The sequence below is a fragment of the Octopus sinensis genome, linkage group LG5, assembly GCF_006345805.1.
Source record: "Octopus sinensis linkage group LG5, ASM634580v1, whole genome shotgun sequence".
NCBI classification, from domain to species: Eukaryota; Metazoa; Mollusca; class Cephalopoda; order Octopoda; family Octopodidae; genus Octopus; species Octopus sinensis.
Window position 1 is genome coordinate 20444632 of NC_043001.1, and position 23330 is coordinate 20467961.

Sequence of the window (23330 nt, forward strand, 5' to 3'; positions counted from 1 at the left end):
TTGCTTTTTAAACCAGACAATGTTTTGAAATGACACCAACATAGATTGCATCTAGAGCTGCAGTTAAGTTCTGATCTTTGTGGATCTTAAAATGCCTTTTGAAGCCTCTGTTAGATTTGCAGACCTTCTGGCATACATTGCATTGAAAACGTGTGCACAGACATATAGGCAGAATAGTTGATGATGATGATCATCATCTTCATTGTTTAAGATCCATCTTCCATGCATGCATGGGTAGAATAGTTGACAGAAGCTGGCCAGGTAGAAAACTACCCCAGGCTACTGTGTCTGTTTTGGCAGGGTTTTTACAGCTGGATGCCCTTCTTAACATCAACCATTCTGTAGAGCAGGCTCAGTGCTTTTTGCATGGCACTAGCACAGGTGAGGTTAGGTTTGGCATGATTTTTACAGCTGAATGCCCTTCCAAATGCCAACCATTTCCTAATTGTGAAATTTCAGCTTGGGTTCAATCATACTACACCATACTTTAGGTAAGTGTCTTCTACAGTAGCCTTAGGTAACCAGAAGCTTGGGAGTGAAATTTATGGAAACCCATCAGGGAAACCATTTCTGATATTCAGTGGTTGGCTCAATCCATCACTTGGGTAGACAACAACACTTCACCCTCCTCCACCTACTGTGTATTTAGCTGAGTCCACTCTATGGCAAGCATTTGCACTAGGTCTCCTCTATCTGAATATATCTTCTCCCCTTATTTCCCACCAGTCTTGGGAGCCTTGCAGAAGGTCATGGGTATTGCTCTCCTTCCTCTAACTCAGTGATTGAAAGAATATTTTTAAATACTAGCAGTATAGCCCGGTGTTGCTCAGGTTTGTTTTTTAGTTGCGCTTAAAACAGCAGACATTGATGTCGCATTAACAAAGTTTTGACATAGTTTCAATCTATTTTGAAAAGTAAAAATTTTGCATTATGTAGCTTGTTATTCTCTTTAAGTGAACATTTTTCTGGTTGAAATACACCAAAATATGGCGACACAGCAGTCAAAAAATTGTAAAAAATAGGGATTTTCATAGAAAAAAAGCACCTTTTTGATGTAAATAATTTTTGGTGTTAATATGGTCTGATTTGAATTTTTTCTTCTACAGAAGAAAGAGCAAGCCTTCTTCTATCATACTCTCAATTTTGGTCAACTTGCGCTGCAGGGTCTCAGAGGAGATTGTGTTAGTTGAAGGCTATCAAACCTGCCATACACAGACAACTTCAGCTTTATATATATATTTATATATATATGACAGGCATCTTTCAGTTACCATCTACCAAATCCATTCACATGGCTTTGGTCACCTAGAGGCTACAGCAGAAGACACTTACTCAAGGTGTCATACAGTGGGACAGAACCCAGAACCATGTGGTTTAGAGGAAAACCTCTTACCACACAGCTAAACCTGCCCCTGCAAAACTTCTTACCACTCAGCCATAATAAAATCTTTTGTATCTCTTTAATCTTAACACCATATTTTATAGATGATAACTTTTCTTTTCTCTTTCTTCTGTTGTCTGTAGACTCATTCAGCTTGGTGTATTTCTAATAGCTATGCTGGAACCTGGCTCTTCTCCCAGTTCTTTATACAGATGACTATTCAGTAATCTATTCTTAGTCTTGTATAAGTCTACACTTCAGTTATGAAACACAAACATACGCATACAAAAACACTACTACTACTACTACTACCACTACAACTACTACTACTACCATCACCACCAACACCATTTTATGTGCATTTTCTCCATGCTGGCATGGGTTGGCTGAGATTTCATGAGGCAGTATTTGGAGGTTGGATATTCTTTCTGTTACAAACCCCAGCCTGTTTTTGGAGTAAAGTATTTTTATTCCGTTTATATATTTGTTTTGCAAGACTTTTGATGTGAAATCGTGTATTGAAACAGATATTGTTGTATTTAGGAATGGTCATTTTGCCAGTTTAGCCAATAAAAACATACGCACTATATATTTGATGTTACTTTGCTTCAGCATTATTTATTTTTTACATTAATCTTAATCTTAATCTTTTTTCGACCAGAGTTCTTTCGTCACACTCCTGTGACCGCATCAGTGGTCCTTTGCTTTCTTCTTTCTTATTTGTGTGTCTCTCCTTACTAACGCTCAGCCATTTTTATTCCAGTGATGGTCTTAACAAATCAAAACAGATCAGACAACTGAACTAGAGGATGTATTGTGTACAAGAAGTGATAAACAACATCATCATTAATAAAAGAGTATTAATGCAAAGATACATGGAAATAAATAAACACACACACACACACACACACACACACATGCAACAGGGGCTTCTGTGCAATTTCTGTCTTTAAATTTCACTCAAATATATATACGACAGGCTTCTTTCAGTTTCCATCTATCAAATCTACTCACAAGGCTTTGATCAGCCCAGGGCTATAGTAGAAGACACTTGACCAAGGTGTCACACAGTGGGACTGAATCAAGACCCACATGGTCAGGTAGCAAGCTTATCACACAGCCATGCTTAGCTAATGCTAGGCTATGCTAGAAAAGCGTAAGATAAATTACTTTATCAACCCTTTAACCTTCAGATTACTCTGTCAAATTTAAGGCTTATTTATTGCTATTGTTTGGAATTAATCATGCATTATGTCTTGGCTTTGAGAATTTGATAATCTAACTGATAATTTTTAGAATGTCATTGTAGAGTTCATGTGAGAGGCCAGATTTGTGTGGTCTGAACATAAAACATATTACTCTTTTACTTGTTTCAGTCATTTGACTGTGGCCATGCTGGAGCACCACCTTTAGTTGAGCAAATTGATCCCAGGGCTTATTCTTTGTAAGCCTAGTACTTATTCTATCGGTCTCTTTTGCCAAACCGCTAAGTTACAGGGATGTAAACACACCAGCATCGGTTGTCAAGCGATGTTAGGGAGACAAACATAGACACACAAACATATACACACGGATACATACATACATATATATATATATATATATATACGATGGGCTTCTTTCAGTTTCCATCTACCAAATCCACTCACAAGGCTTTGGTCAGCCCGTGGCTACAGCAGAAGAAACTTGCCCAAGGTGCCACACAGTGGGACTGAACCTGGAACCATGTGGTTCGTAAACAAGCTACTTACCACACAGCCACTTCTACGCCTATATTGAATATTCTTGCTAGACATGGCTGGTTTAAATACTAAACGGTTAAGCAAATCCAATGATATAGCTTTCATTTATACCCACTGAGAATGACTAACTTTTGCCAATCCATAAAACAACCAAAAACAAATAATTGCAATATATATAAGTCTGCATTGAACGTTTTAATATCAGCTTTTCTGAAACTGACTGTATAAAGATTTCGCACTTAAATTAAAATCTCATTATTACATAAAATAATAATGCACGATATTATGAAAGGTCAATTACTTATATTTCAAGACCCAATTAAACCCTTTCTAGACTACATTTCTAATGAGTAAACCAAATATTTTTCAATTTTCACTGTAATTATGATTAATGAAGGCGGTATTAAAGTATCATATAACATTATACATTGATTTCAAATTTTGGCACACGACCAACAATTTTGGAGGAAAGGGGTAAGTCAACTATGCTGACCCCAGGGCTCAGCTGGTACCTATTTTATCAGCCCCAAAAGGATGACAGCCAAAATTGGCCTCAATGAAATTTGAACTCAGAATGTTAACACAAACAAAATGCAACTTAGCATTTTGCCCAGTGTACTAACAATTCTGCCAGCTCATTATTTTTATAACTATATATATTTGTTGTTGCTGTTGTTGTTGTTTTTTCCTTAGTTAATGTTGATCAAACACATCTATGATCAAAAGCATTCAAGCATAATCAGCCTGTCTTTTCCTATGGGCAGGGAATCCCATGCCTTCTAAGATGTACTTAATTTTTTTTTTTTTTAAAGTAGGGTGTGATTTGATCGGGGTTTGACTGCTACGCTGTTGAGTAACCATACAGTTGCTCCTAATGGTGACTAAAATCTTATGATATAAGAGATTTCTATTCAGATTTTAACATTTGGAGTACAGGTGCTTTAAAGATGGGTGACATAAAAAGGATCAAATACTAATATCTCTCTATATCTCTCAGCAAAATGTCTGTCTGTGTGTGTGTATCCTTTATACAAATCCACAATTTTTGAGTTAGAGGGCTCGCACTTTCTATGGTCATTCAAAACCTTCCAAGGGTGGTCGTGCACATCTTTACATTTCCCCAGTCACCCAACAAAGCCATTAAAAAATCAATAGATGTGACTTTTTTCTGAATTTTCTATCCAAATCCCAATCAAAATGCCCGAAACTTGATATGCCAATTGAAAGCCAGCTAGCTGTATGTGATTGGTCGGAGATTTGGACAGTACTCGCATCTATGTGCGCGCACACGCAGCTGTATATGCATGCACTAGCACTATGACCCGGCAACGCCGGGTCATAGTTCTAGTATAAAATAAAATTGGTTATTGTATTATAGACACAAGCATGACTAAGTGGTTAGGAAGCTCACTTTGCAACCCACATGGTTTCCAGTCCCACTGTGTGGCACCTTGGTCATATTTTTTTTACCATAGACCCCAGATTGACAAATGCCTTGTGAGTGAATCTGGTAGATGGAAACTGTGTTGAAGCTCACCATGTGTGTGTTTGGGCATGTGTGTGTGTACCTCTGTTTTTTGTGTTTGTCCTTCACCACTGCTTGACAACTAGTTTGTTTACATTCCCATAACTTAGCAGTCCAGCCAAAGAATCAATAGAGCAAGTGTCAGGCTTAAAAAAATAAGTAATGGGATCGATCTGTTTGACGAAACCCCTCAAGATGATGCCCCGGGATGGCCACAGTCTACTGACTGAAACTAATAAAAGATAGAAACTAAATACAAATTTTAGATTGTTCTGAAAAATTATTAAAATGTAGAGAATATATTTTTGTAATATACACTCAGAGTTTCTATTACCTAGGGACTCACAAGATCACAAAACAGTTACAGAAAATGTATATATACAAGTATACATTTACTTAAACATCAAACTATAGCATGCGTGTGTGTGTGTGTGTGTGTGTGTGTGTGTGTGTGTGTGTGCATGACACCACTCTGTACTCTCTTCTACAGCTCTTGACTGGCTCCCAAAAATCACAAGGCTTTGAGAGTTCTACTCAAGGATGTGGGCTCCCATGTGAGTTACATACAGTGATTACAAAAGTGGTAGCTTTTGGCACCTCATGAGTCATGATTTCCTCTCTGTCTGTCTGTCTCTCTCTCTCTTTCTTTCTTTCTCTCTCTCTCCCTCTCTGAGAAATGAAAACCTAAGCCAATGAAACACAAAAATAAAATCACATTAAATCATCCACTTGAAAGTAGCCACTCCTTTTTACAAATACTTGTGGATTTCTAACACTTACTCTCATTCATCACTAACACTAAAGACCATCTACCCTATTCTTGAATGGGACACAAATCTCTCAACCACATTTCTCTAACTTATTTGTGGGTCAAAGATACATTCTGTACTCTGACTTTGCTCCTAAAAGTGGTCTCTCTACATATTTAGGGAGAATCCTCTTCTCTTACTACTTATATTGTCACCTGGCTCTCATTGACAATCACTTCATCATCATTTTAACATTCGTGTTTTCATCCTTGCATGGAACAGATGGAATTCATTGAGGTAGGCTTCCTTCCTGATGCCAACCCTCACTCGTTTCTAAGTAAGTTAATATTTTCACATGGCTAGACATGTTTTCATGGAAGGTAAGAAACAGAGACAAATAGGGGCTGCAATAAGAGTAGAGCACTTTCAGAAAACAGCACTGCTTGGAACTGCTCGAATACTCCAGAAGGTGCTCAAAAAATAAGAGGTGTTACCTTAGTTCACTGGTAGTGAACAGCTGACACCGTAGTACATCTCCAGTGTTAGAAGCTATGCAAAGGCAATAATAATGTACATAGTTTTGTCTTGGTATAAAAGATGGGCTACAGCAAATATTCTGCTCAATACCACAGATTTGCTTGTCGGTTGTTGTAACCTTAACCAGTTGAGCATGTCCCTTAGTGGCTGATGATATGTGCATCTCTGATCATGAGCAGAAGTACTGGGGGAGCATCATAGCCATGTGTTGAAAGGAATTCTTTGGGGTTTAAATAATTCACCTCTGGAAACATGGGTGTTTTGCTCATCCATAAGCAACCCTTAATCAAGGACCTGAAGAAAATTCTAACTGGGCCCCACCTACAAGGCCATGCACTGTTTATTTTGAAGTGAGATCACTATGTTGTGCACATATGGTTGTGATGCATGTGCCTGATGTACCCTTACCAGACAGGTAGTTATGATGGGTATACAGGATTTCATATATTTTATCCCCATGTCACTTTGATGGCATGCACTGCTCTCTCACCCAATAAAAATAATAATAATAATAATAATAATAATAATAATAATAATAATAATAATGGTTTCAAATTTTGGTACAAGGCCCAAAGAGACGAAAGGCAAAGTGGACATTGACAGAATCTGAACACAGAACATAAAGATGGACAAAATAACGCTAAGCATTTTGCCCAGCATGCAATAATAACCCTTTCTGCTATAGGCACAAGGCCTGGAATTTGTAGGGACGGGGGATAGTCAATCACATCATCCCCAGTACTTGACTAGTACTTAATTTATCGACCCCAAAAGGATAAATGGAAAAGTCAACCTCAGTGGAATCTAAACCCAGAACGTATAATTGGATGGAATGTCACTAAGCATTTTGCTCAGCGTTCAATAATGATAATGATGATGATAATAATAATAATTATTATTATTATTATTATTATTATTTCTTTACTACTCACAAGGGGCTAAACACAGAGGGGACAAACAAGGACAGACAAACGGATTAAGTCGATTATATCAACCCCAGTGTGTAAGTGGCACTTATTTAATCGACCCCATAGGGTTGAAAGGCAAAGTCAACCTTGGCAGAATTTGAACTCAGAACGTAGTAGCAGACGAAATACCACTAAGCATTTCGCCCGGCGTGCTAACATTTCTGCCAGCTCGCCGCCTTAATAATAATAATAATAATAATAATAATATACAGTAGCAGCAGCAGCAATAATATTGATGATGATGATGATGTTGATCTGAACAATTATAATTAAGCTATCAAATTTTCCTCTACAGATATTTCACAAGAAAGAAAAAAAAATTAACACAAATATTTAATGTACTCATTAAATCCAAATTTAACTTCTACTTGTTAAAGAAAAAACTACTAGAAATATCAAGTGAATGATTACTTACCAGTTTTAATTAGAACAGCAATCAGGGAATCTAGAAGATTGATAAGAGAAGCAGCCTTCAGAAACAATCTTAAGTAATCAAAAATCAGAATTTTTTTTTTCTTTTTGCTATTTCTTTTTTTTTTTTAATATGAAGTAATTAATTAATGTAATTATAAGCCAAAAATCTCAAGTTACTAATTTGGTTTGGTCATTTTCTACCAGTTCAACTTCATCTAGACTTCTGCAGGATTTAATTACTAGTGACTAGTGTAAATATATACACAATGACAGATTCTAAAATTATGACTGGTTTTCTTTAGTTTCATCAGCTCCAAGTGTTTAACAAGTGTCTAAATATGTCTATTTAAAACAGTCCATGCTGTTATGAAGAAAACACGTCAAATAAATGGCTGAAGAGAATAATCCATTCACACTCAGAAAAATCACAAGAATTATCTTTTAAATGGATGTGTACAAAAATCTAATAAAGAGAGGTTTTTGTGACATTGTGTACATCTTTTTATTTATTTAATTTTTTTTTTTAATCAGACAATATTAACTTCCGGTGTCCTCTATTTCACACTATATGTCATGTGTGTGTGTGTGCATGTATGTGAGTGAGAGAGGGAGAGAGAGAGAGTACACATGTGCACACACTGATTAGTATGTGTACAAAGCCACATTCCAAGTGTGAAAATGAAACAATGATGCTCTTTCATTCATATTTTACGTCAATTTTTCCATGCTAGCATGGGTTAGATGGAAATATTATTGAAGCATTGTGTTACAGCTGAGGTCCTTTTTAGCCTCCTCCTCCTCATCATCATCACCATTTAACATCTGTTTTCCCTGCTCGGATGGGTTGAACAGTCTGGCCACCTGGAGAACTGAGCCAGACTCCAATTGTCTGTTTTGGCACGGTTACTACAGCAAGGATGCTCTTTCAATACCACCATTATATAGAGTGTACTAGGTACTTTTTATGAGGTACCAACATGGGTGCTTTTAACATGGTACCAGCACAGGTGTTCTTTACATGGCACCAGCATGAGTACTTTTTATGCTGCTTTTTATGTAGCACGAGCATGGGTGTCTTTAATGTAGCACCACCATCATCATCATCATCATCATTTAATGTCCGCTTTCCATGCTAGCATGGTTTGAACGATTTGACTGAGGACTGGCAAACATGATGGCTGCACTAGGCTCCAGTCTTGATCTGGCACAGTTTCTACAACTGGATGCCTTTCCTAATGCCAACCACTCTAAGAGTGTAGTGGGTGCTTTTACGTGCCACCAGCACGAGGGCCAGTTAGGCGGTACTGGCAATGGCCACACAGAAATGGTGTTTTTTACGTGCCACCTGCACAGGAGTCAGTCCAGCGGCACTGGCAATGACCTTACTCAAATGTTTTTCACGTGCCAGTAAGGCAACGCTGGTAACGATTACGCTCAAATGGTGCTTTTTATGTGCCACCGGCACAGAAGCCAGTTAGTTAGCATAGGTGTGTATTTTATGTGGCACCAGCACCCATGAAAAAATAAACATAACTGTATCTCAAGTAAAAAGATCTTTTATTCCACATGTTTTTGAAGGCACAAAACCAGTGGATGATTTATTGACAAGGGAAATGACAAAATTTTCGGTGCAGCACATTTAACACATTCGTACATATGTATGTATGAATGTGCATGTGTTTGTGTGTGTATGTGTGTGTGCATGTGTGCATGCATATGTGTGTGCAACTGGCTTCTTTCAATTTTTGTCAAACAAATCCACCCACACAACTTTGGTTAACCTGGGGCTGTGGTAGAAAATAGTTACCCAAGGTGTTATGCAGTAGGATTGATCTTGAAACTACAAGGTTACAAAACAAACTTCTCAGCCACACAGTCATGTCTGCACTTATAAAGAAAACGTTTTTCCAGTCATAGAATGCTTACACAATAATAATCTGCTTACACAATAATAATCTGCTTCCTTCTCAATATCTGACTAAATCCTCATATTGCAAATTGTACTTCATTTTTATGATTATGGTAGGGTTCCCACAAGACAAGTTGGGGGAAAGAGGGAATGAAACAACAGGTCATGGGTTATTGACAGAAGAAATGTTTGCAACAGGTGGACCCCCACTAAAAATATCCAAGGTCCAGATGGTTGTATTAAACCATAATTAAGCCTAAACCCTTATCAACAGATACAGTCCACGTCCCAACTTCTACGCAGTTTCAATCTACCCAATTATACTGACAAGGCTTGAACTGACACAAAGCTATGACGGACAACACTCTGAAATTGCTGAGCAATAAGATTGAGCTGAAATCACATGATTGTCTGTGACAGAGTTCTTAATCTCATGGCCATGACTGCACCTATTCTCTGAGAGCATAAAGTAGAAATTAAGAAAATAACACAGACAATAACTCTGCAGAAGTTGACCTTTTGATCTGCAACCACAGACAGCATGGACTTAGCTGGTAGTTTCATTTGTCTGTAGTGAGATCACCATAGACTAGTAAAAACAATGTGATAGTAGAAGTGGTATCTAAACATTTATATGCAATGGACCAACCTGAGTATTTTTCTCTTCATGTGCCATACCTACATGCATTGGCAGTCACAAAGAGATTGAGCTAAGTTGTGTTGGGTGGCATGGACCTCTAGTCCATTCTGTCCCACACACAACTGGGCATAGTATTTCTGAAACCAACAAACTTGTGTATTCGAGAAGGAAAAGGTAAAAAAAGACATAAAAGACAACAGCAATAAACAGAAACAAACCATCTGAGCTCGCTTTTTCTCTTTTACTTCTTTGTCATTTGACTGTGGCCATGCTGGAGCACCACCTTTTAGTTGAGCAAATCGACCTCAGGACTTACTCTTTGTAAGCCTAGTACTTATTCTATCAGTCTCTTTTGCCGAACCGCTAAGTTACGGGGATGTAAACACACCAGCATCGGTTGTCAAGCGATGTTGAGGGGACATTCATCCCTTGCACAGCTCCTTGCTACAAATCATCTCTTAACGGTCATTAATTTCCACAACTCTCCTCTTGCTGAGAGCTTCAGCAGGTCATCAAATTAGGCACCAAAGTCCACTATCCACCAGTCCACCACTACCTTTCAACAGCTAGATAATGGGCTAGAAAACCACAGACATCTACCTAGAATCAAATACCATACACATATCATGGTCTATCTAAGATCTAATTGAGGCTTGAACAGTTCTGACAATTGCAACCTTTGTATTTCGCATGAAAGAGATAGCTGGCAGCTATTTTCATTTCTGGCGTGTCAGTGACTTTTCTAATTACTTTTTCTAATCTATTAATTAGCTCTCTCTCTCTCTCTCTCTCTCTCTCTCTCTCTCTCTCTCTCTCTCTCTCTCTCTCTCTCTCTCTCTCTCTCTCTTTCTTTTTCCATCTCTCATTTTTTGTTTTCTATTGCTACCTCTTTGACATATTTCTTTTATATTCTACTCAGACGGCTTTCTTCAAAGACACCCACCACTTATTGTTAGTGATTGTCCATATTAATTTTTACTTAACTAGTTAACTAACCTGGTAACTGAGAGCATTCCATGCTGGAAATGATACTCCTACACAATTCCAGCATTTATCCAAGATGCTAACACAAACAAGATGAAAGATCCCAAAAATGAATCTGGACACCTGGTTAAATTTAGCCACTCTACTCTAGTCAACACATAGACAGTCATGAGTATGATGGCAAGAGGCCTTCATACTCATTAATACTGCATTAATTCCATATCCAATAGGAGGTAGGCTCCTTTGCAAACATTGTTTACTGACATTATCTATTTCTTTACTACTCACAAGGGGCTAAACACAGAAGGGACAAACAAGGACAGACAAACAGATTAAGTCAATTATATTGACCCCAGTGTGTAACTGGTACTTATTTAATCGACCCCGAAAGGATGAAAGGCAAAGTCGACCTCGGCGGAATTTGAACTCAATGTAACGGCAGAAGAAATACCTATTTCTTTATTACCCACAAGGGGCTAAGCATAGAGGGGACAAACAAGGACAGACATAGGTATTAAGTTGATTACATCGACCCCAGTGCTTAACTGGTACTTAATTTATCGACCCCGAAAGGATGGAAGGCAAAGTCGACCTTGGCGGAATTTGAACTCAGAACGTAGCAGCCAACGAAATACCGCTAAGCATTTCGCCTGGTGTGCTAACGATTCTGCCAGCTCGCCACCCTTTTACTGATAATATCAACCTAACAGGAAACAGTAAAGCAGAACTCCAGGAACTCACCGCCAAACTACAAAGAGAGTTAAGAGTACACAAAATGGAGCTCAATTCAGTAAAAGTAACAACTAAGTCGCAACACAGCACTAGTATCATTTTGAACAGACTAAAGCTTTAAAAAGTGGGCAATTTTAAAAATCTTTGAGCAAGGATAGCAGCTCAAAGCAATATTCAACCTGGTCTCATCTGCCATGACAATGCTAAATGTGATATGGAAAATCAGTTCTATCAGTTTTCCCATGAAATTTGAACAGTATCAGCCCCTAATGACATCTATCCTTCAGTATTTGTGTGGAAGTTGGATACAGAAGATGCAGAATGAAGAATCCAGGCAGTCAAGCATAAGAGATTCAGACGGCTGCTATATATCTTGTCAGCTGAGTATAAGACAACCAGCTTTGTCAAGCAGTAAGTTTCTAAATATGCTGGCAGGCAGGAACTAATTCTTGCCTACAATGAAATGCCAAAAGCTTGCCTGATACAAACTTGTATCAGCCTTGATTTCCTGTATAAAATAATTTTCTAGGGCACAAGTGAAAGAGAGAAAAGAAGAGGCGGACAAAGAAAATCATGGTGTGACAACATCAAGGACTTTGTTTTGTCCTTGACATTGTCACAGCCCATCTGTATGTGACGGATGACAATGCCAAGCGAAGCAAACGGTAGGAATTTGCAGGAGAAAGCTGAGGAAAACATGGGAAGAAGTGGTGAAAGCTGATCTTAAGGGACCAAACCTCACAAAAGAGATGACAAAGGACCAGTACAAGAAGTGAGACACTGTGCTGGACAAGAACCATCTAAACCATACAAGAATGGAAAAATGGACAAAAATATTTTTGGTGTAAAAGGCAAAAGTAATTACAGCAGAAATTGAACTCAAAAAAAAAAAAAAGGTTACTAAATACTACAAGGCATCTTTTCTGACAATTGACTGCTCATAACGAGAATGATAACAAAAAAACAAAAAAATGATGATGATATGACCATGTTTGCATTTGTTCACATATATGAGAGAGAGAGAGAAAGACAAAAAAAAATAAGAGATAGAAACAAGAGATAGAAATGACAGGAGGGAGGAAGATGTGATAAACAATTCCTTATGTGAAATTATAATTACACAACATCTGAAATAAATTTTAATTTATCAAGCCATCGAAATACAATTCTTCAATACACACTTTTAAGTAATTTAATACTCAGCATTTTTACACAACTTTCAACCAAGTGTATCACGTACCGTCAGAGCATCAAGTAAACTTCCTTATCAAGTTTAGATTTTCTACTTTCTCATGCACTGGGACATGGTAAAAGAGTGCAGCTGACCTCCATATATCTTGATTTTAAAGCAGGCTGAGATAAGTGAAAATATAAAATGTATCAAATGATATACTCTACTCCAACTGCATGTAAGGATTAATTCCAATAAACACAGGAATATTTGTGTGATTAAGAATCTTGTTCTGTAACTAAGCTGTCTCAAGTTCAATCCCATCATCCAACAGAATGGTTCTCAACTGGGGTCCATATAAGATTTTGTTGTTAAAATTTATGCTTATATTGTTACAATACATAACATATTTTAATAATTTTTTATACAATTCGTAATAATATTTAATTATAAAAATACTAAAGGATTTTTTTTAAACATGGTTATGAGCAAAACAGGTTTCTAAGAAGTCCATAGGCAAAAGAATGGTTGAGAACCACTGGTCTAGCACTTTAGGCGAGTGTTTTCTTATTTCTTTATTGCCCACAGGGGGCTAAACAGAGGGGGGACAAACAAGGACGGACAAAGGGATTAAGTCGATTATATCGGGCCCAGTGCATAACTGGTGCTTAATTTATCGGCCCCGAAAGGATGAAAGGCAAAGCTGACCTCAGTGGAATTTGAACTCAGAACGTAACAGCAGACGAAATACCGCTAAGCATTTTGCCTGGCGTGCTAACATTTCTGCCAGCTTGCCACCTTTTTCTACCATGGCCTGAAGCTAACCAATGCTTAATAAAAGGAATTTGATACACAGAAACTTTACAGAAACCTGCTGCATGCGTAACTAACTCTTACTGTTCCTTCATGATTCAATGCTAAAACAAGAAATGGTATCACAAAGACAGAGTACAGAAAAATCTTAAACTCTTTCATAACAGTAGCTATGAACACCATATTTTCTAATGACTTAGTCAGAGAGGTAAAAGCACCCATGACTTGTTTGAAGGGACTCCAAGGTTGTTGAGGTGGAGTGGGGAGAAAAGAAAACGATAAAACTCATATGTTGATGTAGTTAGAAACAGCATCCTCATCATCATCATTTAACATCACTTTCCATACTTGATGGTTTGACAGGGAACCGGTGAGCTGCAGGGCTGCATCAGTTTCCTCTGTCATCTTTGGCTGGATGCCCATCCTAATGCCAACCACTTTAGAAAGTAAACTGAGTTGTCCTTAAACCAAAGATCTGGTCTAAATGCTTGCAACAGAGTGGGCTCCCACTTATGACATCCAAGAGCCAGGTTCGCGGCAGCAGTGGCAGCATCATTTTAATGTCCACTTTCCCATGCTTGTATGGGTTGGATAGAATTTGTTGAGGCAGATTTTCTACAGTTGGATGCCCTTCCTATTGCTATCCCCTACTTGTTTCCAAGCTGCCAAATCCATTCACAAGGCCTTAGTTGACCCAGGGCTACAATAGAAGACACTTGTTCAAAATACCCAGAAATGGAAGTGAACACAAAACAATGTGGATGGGAAGCAAACTTCTGCTCTTTGTGTGTGTGTGTGTGTGTGTACGTGTGTGTGTGTGTGTGAGTATATGAGTGTGGGTTTGTGAGCATGTGTGTGTGAGAGAGAGAGTGTGTATGTGTGTGTGTGTGTGAGAGAGAATAGCTTTGTGAGCATTGGTGTGCACGCAGAGTTGTGCACACGTCTTCTGTTCAAACACAGGTGAATGTTTTTGTTCCATGCTTGTTACCACTTCAGTAAAGCAATACTGATGTTGACATTATGACCTGTTGCTCTGCACTTCTGAAGATCTCTGAATCAAAATAATCGCTTACTTGAAAAACGTCTAAAGGTTGGCTACAGGAAGATCATCCAGCCATAAAAAGCTTACTTTGGATAACTCAAGTAAGTCTTCATCAAACTCATGCTAGCTTGGAAAAACAGATGCTAATAAATGAATGAATGAATGAATCATACAACTAGATATTAATTTCGTTAAGGAGGATATAGGTTCGTGTGTTATTGTGTAGTTGAGAAGTATGTTGTGATACCACCGGCACTGGTATCACAACTACAATTTCCATTGTAGTTGTGATACCAGTGCCGGTGGCACGTAGGAGAACCATCCAAATGTGGCTGTTGCCAGCGCCACCCCAACTGGCCTCTGTGCCGGTGGCACGTAAAAAGTAGCCACTACACTCACGGAGTGGTTGGCATTATGAAGGGCATCCAGCTGTAGAAACACTGCCAGATCAGACTGGGCCTGGTGCAACCTTCTGGCTTCCCAGACCCCAGTTGAACCGTCCAATCCATGCTAGCATGGAAATCAGACATTAAACAATGATGATGATGGTGAAGATGATGATGTTGTATGTGAAGAAGGTATGTGGTCGACAAGTTTGCTTCCCAACCACATGGTCTAAGATACTGACCCCAGGATTTTACTGGTACATTAGTTACCAACTAACACTGCCTTTCCTCACTTTTCTAATCACCATATTTGATCGTATATAAGACACATTTGTTTTTCAACAAAATGCTTTAAAAAAATCACACTAGATCCTATATGTAAAAGTTGTGCCATCCATAAGCTAATTTTGTCTCTGGTACACTTTCTCCTGAATATGTGCTACTAAAATATTGGTACATCTAATATGCCTGTGCATCTTTTATACCATCAAAATACAGTAGTTTTTAAATGCTAACTGCATTAAACATTTAACACTAATTTTACTGAAAAAGAAAAAAGCCGTTCTAGGTTTGAGTTCAATTCTCATCACAATTGATTCATTTATTTATTTATCTATTTCAAATTTCGTTTTTGGATTTGGTTTGCAAGATTCTTTATATGAGTTCATGTGTTGAAGCATATTCTGTTGTGTCTGGGGAGAGTCATTTTCTTTTTGTGCCTTATAATTTTACACACCCACCAGAAAAATTTCCACTTATTTCTTATTTTTATTTTCCTAAAATTTTCATTGTGTCTTGCAACCTTTTCAATAGTCTTGACTCAAAAATTTCACTTTTTGAGTTCATGAAAGTAGTTGGATCATGTAAATTTTTTAGCCTGATCCTCCTCCCTGCCAAGCAGAGCCTGGATCTTCTACTTCTATTAAGATAACCCTAGACTTTCCAGCAACCTCCAGTTGATGTTGTACAGCATTGCTTTTTCGTATTCTGACTGCCATATACAGCTGGCTAAAGTTGTGACATTATGCCTTTCCTGGACTCTCTGTATATAGATGTTTGTTTCTGTGTGTGTGTGTGTGTGTGTGTGTGTGTGTGTATACTAGCTTCTACCAGGATGTTTAGTTATGTCCTTATGAGCCCCAAAAGAGAAGACTTGGCCATTTAATAAACAGAAATTAATAAAATATGTGCCAAGCTGAGTTATTATTGAGTGGGTGTGAACAATGTGATTTGCTAAAAACTCTTTTATCATAGAACCCCAGCGTGGACACAGTTCAAAATCCAACACCAGAACTGGAGTTACAGAGTTATCAATGTAGTAGATAAGGTCATTTAATTTAGGACACTACAATGGATTAAAACTATTCCTTAATTATAGAAATATAGTTTGCACAAGAACAAAAAAAAAAAAAAGAAATGGGAAAAGCCCAGAAAGCTTTTACAATATAAAATTAATGAGACTGTATCTGCAACAATTATCAGTGAAAGATCACATGCACCAACAGAAATGGCAAATTACAACATATGATATATTTTAAAGTAACAGATTGGGATGACAGATATTTAAATACTGGTTCAATTAGAAAGAAACAATCTGGTGTGTAAATCTAGATATACATTTCCTTCGGTTTACCACATGCTCCACTTACTTAATTCCTTTGTTTATAATTAATAATTATCTACAACATTTATACAAGCTATACCACAATGGTGGGAAGCTGGCAGAATTCTTAGCATATCCTGATGAAACAGCAGCATTTCTTCCGGTTTTTTACTTTCTAAGTTCAAATTCTAACAAGGGCAACCTTGTCTTTGATCCCTTTGTGGTTGATAAAATAAAGTACTGATCAAGTACTAGAATCAATGTAATCAACTTGGCTGCCCCCTCAGAAGTTGCTGGCCTTGAACCCTGCAATGGCCTAGTATCCCATTCAGCAGAATTCTTGGACAGTTATATGTCATAGAAATTAGGTAACTTAGCTTATGAGCTTTAAGGTAAAAAAAAAAAAATAATAATAAAGAAATATAAATTCAGTATAAGTATATGATATATATATATATATATATATATATATATATACAGGGGTTGGACAAAATAATGGAAACACCTTGCATCCTAGCATCATAATTTTGAAATATCTATAAAACTGTCAAAAGCTTGTTTATTATTATGTTTTTTGATTTATTATTAATGTTGCTTAATATGTTTTGCTAAAATTGTTGTTTCTTTTCAGATGTCATCAGAAAAAGGTAATTAAAATTCTGACTTTCAAAGAGGTCAAATTGTTGGTGCTCATATGGCAGGCGCTAGTGTAATGAAAACAGCTGAAATGTTTGGTGTATCAAGAAGTACTGTCTCGAAAGTAATGATAGCCTATGAGAAGGAGGGAAAAACCTCCTCGTCAAAACAAAATTCCAGAAGAAAACCAAAACTTTCAGATAGGGACTGTCGAACTCTTATGCGAATTGTAAGAAAGGATCACAAAAGTACAGCTCCCAAAATTACTGCAGAGCTTAATGACCACCTCAGGAACTCGGTTTCCACAAAAACTATTTGCCAGGAGCTGCACAAAGCCGGATTTCACAGGAGTGCTGCAATCAGAAAACTACTACTTTCAAAAATAAATGTTGCAAAGCGTTTAGAGTGGAGTAAAAACCTACAGAACTGGTCCTTAGAGTAGGGGAAGAATGTTTTCTTTGACAAGTTATCCTTTACCTTATTTCTGACCACCAGCCAAGTATACATGTGGAGACAGCCAAAAGAAGCATTTGACCCAGACTGCCTTCTTCCAACTGTTAAACATGGAGGAAGATCTGTGATGAACTGGGGAGCTATATCTTGGAAACCCGCCAGCCCAATGGCTTCCCTTCAGGGCAGAATTAATAGTCAAGACTATTTAAGCATTTTATCTGATCAAATTGTGGAACTGTTTCCGGAGGGAAACACAATCTTTCAGGATGATAATGCACCAATTCACACAGCTAAAGTTGTTACTGAATGGCATGAGGTACATTCTAGTGAAGTTGAACATCTTGTCTGGCCACCACAGTCCCCAGATCTCAATATTATTGAACATTTAAGGTGCATTTTAGAAAAAAAAGTAAGGAATCGATATGCTTCACCATCATCACTACAAGAATTGGAGACTGGTTTAGCTGAAGAATGGACAGAAATTCCTTTGGAAACAATTCAAACTTTGTACGAGTCCATACCTTGTAGAATTCAAGCTGTAATTACTGCCAAAGCAGTCCTACCCCATATTAAAATAAATTTACATTATTTACATTTGACGGATATTTGTCCTCATCTTGTTTGTTGTTAACACAATGTTTTGGCTGATATACCCTCCAGCCTTCATCAGGTTCGAAATTTCCCCAAGACACCTGATGAAGACTGAAGGGTGTATCAGCTGAAACGTTGTGTTAACAACAAACAAGATGAAGACAAATATCCGTCAAATGTAAATAATGTACATAATACCTGATCTCTTAAATATAGCACTGTAAAATAAATTTGTTTGAAATTTTAAGGTGTTTCCATTATTTTGTCCAACCTCTCTATATATAAACACACACATACACACAAATTTATTCAAAGCTGAGTTTTGTCTTTGAATAAATGCTATTCCAATCTTATTAACAGTACTGAGTTCTTTTTCATATCATTGCAATTACACCAGTTATGAACCCAAAACCTCTCTTTCTTTGCTCCTCTTTACTTATTTCAAGTTAGCTTTTCAATGGCCAATATATTAACTACACTGGCGAAAATAAATTTCAGACCGATGATAAAAGTTCTATTTCTTACAAAATATTTTGTTACTAACACCATACAAATTATTTCTATCTTTTACATCTTATGTAGAATTTATTTCTCTTTCAAATGATGCAGACAATAACTACTTTTATACAACTCGAAGAATTCTAATGCTAAATTAATATAAACGTTTCAAATTTACCGGCAAAATTAGTTTATATTAATTTAGCATTAGAATTCTTCGAGTTGTATAAAAATAGTTATTGTCTGCATCATTTGAAAGAGAAATAAATTCTGCATAAGGTGTAAAAGATAGAAATAATTTGTATGGTGTTAGTAACAAAATATTTTGTAAGAAATAGAACTTTTATCATCGGTCTGAAATTTATTTTCACCAGTGTATGTTAGCATAAACTTACCTGTTGATTTTCATATGGATTTTGTCTCTGAAATACATTAAACCTGCCAAGCATCATTGAAACTGTCATAAGGTGAAGCTTGAGAGTTGGTGCTACTGAAAAGAAAAAAAAGAAAAAGAATTCTACTTAATATTTCTGATTGAACAGAATATAAACTTTGTTTCTTTAAACCATCGAATATAAACTAACAAAAGATGTGACTAAAACTTTAGATATCTGTGCACTGATTTTCAGTACATTTACTCTTTACTCTTTTACTTGCCAACTTGAAAATCAGACATGGAATGATAATGAACAAATGAAAGTATGAAATAATGAACGAATGAAATGTGGTGCAACAGATGTAGGAAATCTATGATGATGGTGTAATAAAGCCCCAGATCAAATCCGATGGTGTTATAAAGCCCCCAGATCAAATCCAGGATCAACAACATTTTAGCTATGACTTTCCAATCACTTTCCAGTGTATCATTTCTAGGATGGTAGTGTCATTGAAGGAAATTTGGTTGTCATTTCTAGGAATGTAAACAACCTTATAGGGGCTCCCTCAATTGGTTTGAACGGATACTATGACCAAACATCTGGTATAGAGATACGGTAATGAGGAATCAGTTGTATTATATTTCGTTTTTGGATTTGGTTTGCAAGATTCTTTATATGAGTTTGTGTGTTGAAGCATATTCTGTTGTGTCTGGGGAGAGTCATTTTCTTTTTGTGCCTTATAATGTAACACACTCACCAGTAAAATTTCCACTTATTTCTTATTTTTATTTTCCTAAAATTTTTGTTGCGTCTTGCAACCTTTTCAATAGTCTTGACTCTGTCCGTTATTTACACTGCGTTCCTTTTTGTTTGTTTCTGTGCATGTGTGTGTGCCTATGCATGCATGCATGTATGTATGTGTGTATGTATGTTTGCATGTGTATGTATGTATATAGGTATATATATATATATATATATATATATATATATATACACATGCATACAAACATACATACACACATACATATGTACATGCATATACATACATACACATGCAAACATACATACACACATACATACGTACATGCATGCATGCATAGGCACACACACACACACACACACACACACACACACACACACACACACGCGCACAAACAAACAAAAAGGAACACAGTGTAAATAATGGACAGAGTCAAGACTATTGAAAAGGTTGCAAGATGCAACAAAAATTTTAGGAAAATAAAAATAAGAAATAAGTGAAAATTTTACCGGTGTGTGTGTTACATTACAAGGCACAAAAAGAAAATGACTCTCGCCAGACACAACAGTTGTATTATACTAATCCTGAAGGTGATGAGGTGGAAGAATCATTAGATCACTGGACAAAATGCTTAGCAGTGCTTCTTCTAGCTTTATGTTCTGAGTTAAAATTCCACCAAGGTTGACTTTACTGGTCATCCCTGTAGAAATAATAAAATAAGTACCAACTGAGTAATGGTATCAATGTAATCAACTAACCCCTATCCCTCCAAATTTTGGGCTTTGGGTCTATAGTAGAAAGAGTTATTCAAACCTTGAAAGCTCTACAGCAGAATGATATATATATACAGTAGTACCTCGGCTTTTGAACACCTCTGATGATGAATAAATCGTGCTTTATCTCCCGTCTTTCTCATATTCATCTGATACAGTAGTTTAAAGCATGATTTATTTGTAACTAGCACTATGACCCAGCAACGCCGGGTCATAGTGCTAGTGCATGCATATACAGCTCCATGCATGCGCACATACACGCGAGTACTGTCCAGATCTCCGACCAATCACATACAGCTAGCTGGCATTCAATTGGTGTATCAAGTTTCAGGCATTTTCATTGGGTTTTGGATAGAAAATTCACAAAAATGTCACTTCTATTGATTTTTTAATGGCTTTGCGGGATGACTGGGGAAATGTAAAGATGTGTACAACCACCTTTGGACGGTTTTGAATGACGACAGAAAATGCGAGCCCTCTAACTGAAAAATTGTGGATTTGTATAAAGGACATGCACACACACACATTTTGCCGTTTATATATAGAGAGATTAAAGGTGTTCGAAAACCAACGTAGTACTGTACTACAAAAAAAAATAATAATAAAAACAATTATGGTAATTTTATCATGAGTTATTACTCTAACATAATCTCAGACATTTATCTCCTTTGCTGTTTTGCCCCTCAACCTCCTTCTTCATATACTTCCCCTCTTTTTTTTTTTAAATATAATGTTCCAACTGATATGTGAAAATGTCATGTTTACCCTACCATAGTAATAAATCATGGATTTTTTTTCCCCTTTTTTCTTAGTATTTCAGTAGCCGTGAGATGTTACAGTGTACCATAGGTTAAAGAGACAAACATAACATTTTTTTGTCCCAGTTGTAAGACAAGAAGAGAAACTTTAGCAAAATGTGCAAAAGAACGTGTGTTTTTTATCTTACCAGACATTATTATCACAACTGAAGAACTATAGTTTATATATATATATATATATATATACTCTCTTTTACTTGTTTCAGTCATTTGACTGTGGCCATGCTGGAGCACCGCCTTTAGTCGAGCAAATCGACCCCAGGACTTATTCTTTGTAAGCCTAGTACTTATTCTATCAGTCTCTTTGGTTGAACCGCTAAGTTAAGGGGATGTAAACACACCAGCATCGGTTGTCAAGCAATGTTAGGGGGGGGACAAACACAGACACACAAACATACACACACACACACACACACATATATACACATATATACGATGGGCTTCTTTCAGTTTCCATCTACCAAATCCACTCACGAGGCTTTGGTCGGCCCGAGGCTATAGTAGAAGTCACTTGCCCAAGGTGCCACGCAGTGGGACTGAACCTGGAACCATGTGGTTGGTAAGCAAGCTACTTACCACACAGCCACTCCTACGCGTATATGTATATATAAACATCATCACATCATCATCCTTGATGTCTGCGTGTGTGTGTGTGTGAGAGTGAGTTAGAGAGAGAGAGAGAGGGGAAGACAGAGAATACCTGCAAATGTTTACAACAATTTGTACAAGAAAATTGTCCAAGCAAAAGTTATATTTTTAGAGGTATTTTTAAAACCATATGCAAAATTAGCAGAGCATAAAAATGTTGTAAAATTGTGAACACAATTGTAAAATTTGTGTAAAAATAAACTTCCTCTAAAGATATTTCAGATTATAACTAAAGCAAACATGTAAAATATAAAGTTGAAACAAAGAACTAAAATAGCAGAAGAGAATTCTCTCAAACCATATCATAATCACACTGACTGTCAACCCATTGAAGGGAGAAGATTTCATATTTGATAAACAAATTAAACCACTCCAGAGAGCATTGGGAGAAAAAATACAGCTGTTATTTGAGCATCTGTCATGATTTATTTAGGTGCTTCATTCAATAATTAACTTTGCATTAATTAATTCTTAGTGCACCACAGGTTTTATCTCTTGATACGCTAAAGAAACAGGACTGAAATGGCTAGTTTCTTACTCATTTAGAGGCTCGTCAGTTAATGAATATTCACTTCTGGTGAGATTACTAATTAATGATAATTTTTATGTAGGGATTTTCTGAGATATAAAAATATATTTCAAGAGTTCCCAGAGTAAAACAGTTGGGAAACATAAATACTATAGATGATGGTTTTGTTAAGCCCCAGATCAGCTTGATTCCAGAAGACCTATGATCACAAGTTTTCCAGCCATGACCAAATCATCTATTTTTTAGGATAACATTATTAAATGCATCCCTCTTTATTCAAGACAACAGGGTATTATCTGTGAGAAATTTGGCAGCAAAACATATCCCTCTTAGTCTAAAACAATAGTGTGTAATTTAATAGATTTGGCAGTTATTTCTAGCAGGTCAAGTAACCATGAAGTGGCTTCATCATCATCATCATCATTTAACGTCTGTTGTCCATGATGGCATGGGTTGGACAGTTTCACTGAGATGGCATGCTGGAAGGCTGCACTAGATTCCAATATGATTTGGCATGGTTTTCTATGGCTGTATGCCCTTCCTAATGCCAACCACTCTGAGAGTGTAATGGGTGCTTTTATGTGCCACTGGCACGGGTGCCATTTGTTTGACACTGGGGTGCATTTATATGCCACCTGCATGGGTGCCAAT

The 23330-nt window shown here is 37.0% G+C and overlaps 1 protein-coding gene across 2 annotated transcripts in view; it reads right to left on the bottom strand.

Moving 5' to 3' along the window:
• Nucleotides 1-23330, bottom strand: part of LOC115212302 — a 140310-nt gene that overhangs the window by 71777 nt on the left and 45203 nt on the right. Inside the window, exons 2-3 of one of the 2 annotated variants that reach the window (XM_029781152.2) lie at nt 19170-19264; nt 7318-7347 (exon numbers count right to left, since the gene is read on the bottom strand). The gene's annotated coding sequence lies outside the window, so the exon portion shown is untranslated. The remainder of the gene's footprint in view (nt 1-7317; nt 7348-19169; nt 19265-23330) is intronic. The other variant, XM_029781154.2, reaches the window with a different exon arrangement.